The sequence below is a fragment of the Anopheles funestus genome, chromosome 2RL, assembly GCF_943734845.2.
Source record: "Anopheles funestus chromosome 2RL, idAnoFuneDA-416_04, whole genome shotgun sequence".
Taxonomy (NCBI): Eukaryota; Metazoa; Arthropoda; class Insecta; order Diptera; family Culicidae; genus Anopheles; species Anopheles funestus.
The window spans coordinates 91,975,804-91,982,692 of NC_064598.1; the positions used below are offsets into that span (position 1 = coordinate 91,975,804).

The 6,889-nt window shown below is 41.3% G+C and overlaps 1 protein-coding gene across 4 annotated transcripts in view; it reads right to left on the bottom strand.

Moving 5' to 3' along the window:
- The window catches only part of LOC125766231 (nuclear receptor-binding protein homolog), a 55,878-nt gene extending 54,057 nt beyond the window's left edge, over positions 1-1,821 (bottom strand). Inside the window, exon 1 of one of the 4 annotated variants that reach the window (XM_049431995.1) lies at positions 1,710-1,821. The gene's annotated coding sequence lies outside the window, so the exon portion shown is untranslated. Of the gene's footprint in view, positions 1-1,067; positions 1,650-1,709 lie in introns of those variants that run through there. The other 3 variants (XM_049431998.1, XM_049431997.1, XM_049431999.1) reach the window with 3 other exon arrangements.
- Positions 1,822-6,889: the final 5,068 nt, after the last annotated feature.

Here is a 6,889-nt window from a genome sequence, read left to right on the forward strand (position 1 = left end):
AAAAAAAATAACCATCAAAATAACCGTCCTTCACTGTCCTCATTAGGTAGAACTTAAAATCATGTCAAAGTTAAAGGGGATAATTTTCAAACACACAATCCATTCGCTGGGGTGTGGTGTAATCCTAAATCAACGATTCGTTGCTATAGGCAACAGGACAAAGCAAACTATTTCACACATAGTGGAAGGAAATATAATTAAACCAACTTAAACTTTATGAAATTGTTTTAACTAACTTTATTCTTCAAGCAACGAGGCACTAATAACCTCTGCATTGTTTCTCTTACATTACATGCTAGTTAGGCCGGTGCTAAGGACATCAACCAAGAGGAAAAGTAGACGAATGTTGCGCGGATTCTTTTATTTGCTCGTCACACCCACTAGAGCAAATCCTTTAACGACAGCTTGGCAGGACATTTTCCCCCAGAGCCGTACTCTGCTGAAGCATCAAATGAAACTGTAAGAAATGAAACAACTTGCGTAGTTTTTCCTGCTCTCGATTTAGAAATAATGCAGTGGTTTTAAGCACAAAAGGGGCAAAAAAATGCGTCAGTCGATTTGAACGTTCTCGCACCAGCCAGCCTGCCAGACGACGGCGACGTCGCACACGCACACATGCGATGCACGAGCATCAAAAGTCTGCCCTTTTAGTAACGGGGGATGAAAAAAAAATAAACCGAACCTTTCCCAACATGTGCCTTCTTGCCGTCCACCGCTTTACCCGCCACACACCATACCGTGGGACAGCTGCATCCATGTTTCATTTCCGTCAATAAACAATCCATCAGCGGACCAATATAAACCAGAAAGGGTTTCCATCCCAAAAGAGGCGGAACGGGACAGGAACAAAACGGGACTGCACAAAACTGCATCTGACTACGCAGCCGTACGCGTACGTGTGCAATCGGTAACATACGTTCAGGCTATCAGGTAGCGATAGAAGCAATCCGAGAGGCCCATTTTTCCTACGAGAAGCTGAAAATGTTCGCTCCTTCAAAGGACACGCTACTAACACACACACACCTCGGCAGGCACACGCACGCACACACATACACAAACGCACTCACACACAGCTACAGCATGGATGCGAGCAGGCGCGCACCAATGTCGTTCCCAGGAGCACCTTTTTCATGCACCGTCATGCAACACACAAATCAAGAGCCCTTTGGAAGGATTGCATCCGAGCCAGCACACAGTTGAACACACATTGATTGAACCCTGCCTCCCAATGCCAGTTCGTGAACGAATGATTGCTCTTGCTGAACGAAGCACGCGGGTTTGCGGGTCACAAAGGAGACGGGGTTTGTTCTTATCTGCGTTCTCTTCCACAATCACTTGGTGCCCATCGAAACGAAGCGATACGGGCAATCCGGCCAGTAGATGCGTCTTCCGGGGCGTTGAAAATTCACACACCAGTTCCTGTCCACATTCCTCAAACCTGCGCTGGCGGCCGGATTCAGTCGTAGAACAAATGAAGCGGAAGTAAGACGACAACGGCAAAGGAAGATATTGGATGGATGTGGGGAAAAAAAACCTTGTGAACACGGGCAAACTTCACTGTTCTTTGGTGCGGTCACACAACACTGCTGAGAACGTGCAAGAGACTGATTCTCGATACACGTACTGGGCACGGGAAATGTTTCCTCACGCAATCTACCATCCGTCTAATAGGTTGCGTACAAAACGGCGATGGAAGAATTTAAGCTTACGGTCGGAATTATTCGCTCTGCGTTCAACTTTTATTTATTGTACACGTTCGTTCGATGAAAGCGTTTCAATCAAAGTTATTGGACTGAAGTGAAGAACTTTACAGGCTGCCATGTGTCCGCTCCGTTTGACACACCACGTGACGTTTGCTATCGAACGTCAGCTTCATTTTCGCTTTCGCGCGAAACAAATGTTTGCTTTTAAAGACTGAAACGCAATAAATGATGTGCCGATTGTTTTATAAAAACTAAGATACATTATTTTCCAACAATTTAAATAAATTTTACAATAAAATATCAACAAGAAATTAAAAACGTGCGCGATATTCGAGGTATTACGTCAAACTATATACTGTCAAAATGTAATGAATGTGCGAGCCTGCCCTATGTCAACACTTTTCGGTTTTCGATCCCAGTTTTGGTCGATCGGATTGCATTCAAGGAAATAAATTGATAACTGGCAGAATATATAACTCACATTTTGTATATTTTGCAAGGACAACAGTAGAAAAATTCCCAAAAGTATCGAAAAGATTGACAGTCAACTTCTTGTCAAGGTTCGAAAAAGATTTCGGACTTCGTTCGAATTCGGGTCATGGAAATGTCACGTTGGCGCTCCGGTGAAAATACTGCACCACAAGGAGGGAGCATATAATTTGAAATTATAGTCGTTTCACAATAAAAGTCGTTATTTTGTAAATTTACAAGATGCGCCGGATTTACGCAGATAAATTAGTTTATTTATGTGATTCCATCGTAGTCAGGATTTGTTTTGGTTTTTTACTAGTTTAATTAACTGTTTCCATTGAAACTTTATTAAAAAAATAACACGTTTCAAATAAGAAAAAGAAGTAAGAATTATGAAGTTATTTTAGTACATAAAAAGTATAGAATTGATCTTATGATCGAAATTATATTTTAACTACAATCTTGGAAAAATGCATTATTTATTCAATTTTTTCATTTCTCTAGTTAATGCTTAGTTGCTTGCTGTATGGTCAATGTTGATGACTCAAGCGTACTCACCATACAGGACAGTCCGGAAAGTAGTCCTCAATGGGCGGTCAATATACCTCCCACCCGTGAATTCTGTCCCATTTTGATTTGACCGCAGTTTGCTACAGGTAGTACTGCCGGGCTAGGAGAAGGGGATAGCCGGACAGCCCGAAAAAAAGAAGCCGATCAGAGCAGGTCGGTTGCCGAATACCTTTTTAACGGCATTACCTTAAGCGAGTGGAGTGGTCTGCTGTTTCCTGCTACAAATTCATTCATAAAAATCCATCCATGGGGAACTTCATTCACGATCGCCTCCAGCATCCTCCGAAAGCCACCACGTTAAAAAAAAACAAACAAAAAAAAAACATCCGATCCAGTGTGAAGTAGTGTGGTCATGCATAAATTCACCTCAAGTACCCGCTTCAGTTCCCTCTCCACCCGCCGCAGACACTTGGAACTGTGGCGAGTGAGTGTTATATTTCGTGGATTCGCGTGTGCCTTCCGCCACAGGCAGCGTGGGCAGGACATTTGCTTCGGCAGACAAATGGCCGGGAAAATAAAACAGTCCCATGCAAAATGGTCATATTTTACGGAATGCTACGCGAAAGTAGCAATAAACTAGTGCGTTGCCACGATCCACCTAGTGTACAGGCGGGTGGGATGGCGTATAGTTAGATAAATCAATGCTAGCTTAGGTTAGCTATAGTTCCGAAGAGATTAAAACGAATTCAATTCATTTGCCGTATCAAGGTACACGGACAATCAACCAAACCGATAGATAAGAACTTTGATATAACACTTTGCAAGAAGTTATACTTATTACCGTAAATCTGAAACAATACTAAATGCTTTTGTTCTACGTCTATACCCTTCCAATACCTTCCTTCCACACTCGCTTTCGGACGAAGAGTTCAAATCAAACACCTAAGCGGATGGCGTAGGAAGTTTAATTCACAGTTTCCTATCCGGCGAAGGTGCTAAAGGGTACGCGTGTCATACGTTGCAAGGGTGGTGGGATGTAAATCATAAACCATAAAAAAATATGAAATCAAACATGAAACTAACTAACGACAGCGTAACCGGTGTAACATTGTTGAGAGAGCTTCAGGGCACAACACGTGACAAGACGTAATAGCGCCAATCCAGATGAATCGGTAGCGGTACGTTAAAGTACTTAGTGTATGCACAGGTAGTAACCCCAAGAAACACAGTGCCGGATATAGGTGGATTAAGAAGTTTAATAGATCGAATCGCGTCTAATTATGTGTCCAAACTTTTGTTATTATTTTCTTCGAAAAAAATGAAAATGGCGCTATAACATTAAAGAATAAACTATGTATCAATTACCTGTATATACATCCTCAAAAATCTATGCCCATGAAGTTACTAGATGATCTTTGGTTCCTACCATGCTTGACAGGTTGATCGTGTTGAAAAGATCATTATCTGGTATAATTATTTTTTTATTTTTCTGATGTGGTTCTGACGAGCTTTAATTAAATGACATTATGGTCTAAACTATATGTTCTTCTCATATACAAAAAATAACATATATTGTTCTTTAACGATCCCCAAAGATTCCACACATTCAACTGCGGCGTCATGTCACCACCACGCTGTTAAGTGAACAATTGTGCCGTACATATTGTCAACAGCGCATCCGAATGCATCCAGACTTCTGTTCTATTCGCAAAAAAACACCCTCGTCTCAACTACGATCACTTCCACCGGCTCCGGTCGCGGTGATCGCTCGGCTACGTTGGCGACGATCATCGTTCGCGTGCGGAGGCTTAGCTCTGTGGTGATGTTTTTGGGTGAGCAGCAGCACCCCGTGAATGTCGTCGCCAGCAAATCGACAGTTGGTGGCAGCAGGTTGAGATTGGATGGGATTAAATCAAAGTGCTGCTTCATTGAATAATTCCTAACATCCGCCAATGCTGCTGCAATGTGTTTTGTTTGTGTGGCATACTTGTGCACGATCGTTTGGCAGGGAGTTGCAACTGAGCATAGAGCATAGGGAAATATTCAAACTTACGTTTAGAAACTCTCTTAACAGTTACTACAATTATCATCAACTGTCAGTTGTATTTTTGAATTCTAGTGAGAGTATAAAAGTTAAAAACCAATTTCCTCACTTTTTTCCGCCTTTACCAACTCTCCGTCAATCAACGGAAACCACAGGTCGGTAGAAAAGTTTATGCATCTCCCGACCGTCGATTCGAGCACTGGATGGATGGATGGACACACTCATGCACGATCAAAAACCGCAAACCAGTGGCCGGCCATTGGCCGACATGATGGGGACAGGGAACAAGATTTTATGTATTTTTTTTTTAATGTGCAAATGCAAATGCTACAGGAAGAAAACTGTCCTGCATAAAAACCGGCACACTGCCCCGATCGTGGCGTGATATTTAAACGAACTGACAAAGACACCGGCACACCGGTTGTGCAAGGGTGTAGTCACCCGTCTTTCGGTGTCCTGTCATCAGTCTTTGGTCGGTGTGGTTGTTGTTTTTGTGTTCTATGTTTGCTCCGTTTTTTTCCTTCTTCTTCTTCTTTGTCTTTTTTCTTTTGCCACATGTATGCCACAATGGTCTTGGGAGAGGAACGGATGCGAGAAGGGGTCCACTACCGGGGAATGTAGATTAATGGTGATTTGATTTAATAATCTCCTGACCCGTTCCAGACTGACACCAGACAAGGGCGTTCGTAGCCTGTGTACAGCAATGATGTCTTTTTATATGTGTGTGTGTATCTGTTGTTGCTTTGATAGCCTTTGCGTTTTTTACGCATACAACTGCGCTTCACCAAGTAGAACCTCAAACCTAGGGACGATCTATCCACAAGGCGGTTTTGGAAAGGCAAGTTTTGCGCAATGTCCTTTTCGAGATCGTTGCGAAACGAGCTGCTAATCGATTGCAGTGATTTGCCGCCCAGCTCCCGTCAGCGGGTTCGGGATGAATGGTGACCATGGCTGCAGTCGTTTGTTTATCGTTTCATGATGGTTTAGATGATCGTTGGATAAGATTATGCAAATGCTAAAATGATAAGCATCGGGTGATGATGTAGCGTTTGAGATACGAGGCGTCTCCATCTAACCGCGGGGTGGGGGTTGGTTCTTATGACGATGGGTAAACAGTGTGATGAATTATAATGGTATTAGTTATTTGTGTTTTTGAGTGTTTTAATTGTTTTATTTAAAAAAAAACTTTCGAGCATTGTTATAATTAAAAAAATTACTTAATATGACCTACACCAATCCAATTTCGATATCTCGATACGATAATGCAATATTGCAACAAATGTGTCGGCTTTACTGTGTGATGTTGAGAAATGCAATTATTAAAAAAGCGATACGAAAATGTGGAAAATAGCATGTACCATTTTGTACGGTTGGGAAATTGGAGCACTTTACTATGTACAAACACCGATCCGATCCTTTTTGTGGCGATAAGGCGTTAAAGTTCAACGACTTTGTGAGTTAATAATTACAAGGCATGAAGCTTCGTGAAATAGGTGTTTTTTATACGTTAATTCGAAATTAGCATCGGTGGCGTAACGTTCCTATTGATAAGCATTGAGAACCGTCGGCAATCGAGCAAAAGAGGTTTAAAAATTGCAATTTTTGATGGAGCAGGTCGATCGATAAGAATTAAAAATTAATTTTAAAAAATAGTTTAACAATATTTTTCTTTTATGCAATCTTTTAGGGCAAAAGCTTAAAACGAGGTGGAATTTTTATAAAATAAAATTATGAAATAAGATGAAAACTAGTTAAAATAAAGTTATGAAACGTTGAATGAATCAGTTAGTCATTAAACGTTTTGTTAGAATTAAACTATTCAACCTTTAAGTTTATCTTTTGCATTTGTTTATTAATGTCTATTTGATGTGATATTACTATTCCAACCGCAGCATCCGTGAGACAGCATATAGAATGCGTAAATCTTGACCGCGAAGAAAGAGAGGCAAAGAAACACACGCACGCTTCGTCTCGGCACATCTCGGCTCCTTTCGTGTAGTTAGCCGAACGATCTCGGACAGTGGGTTCAACGCGAAGAAAATGGTTAACATAAATGGGATTTTTTTTTCTCTTCACTTCAGTAATGGCCTGCTAAGACTTTTCCTCTAGCGAATGGAAATGATCATACTGTTTAAAAATTTTACCGTTTTTTTATAATTAC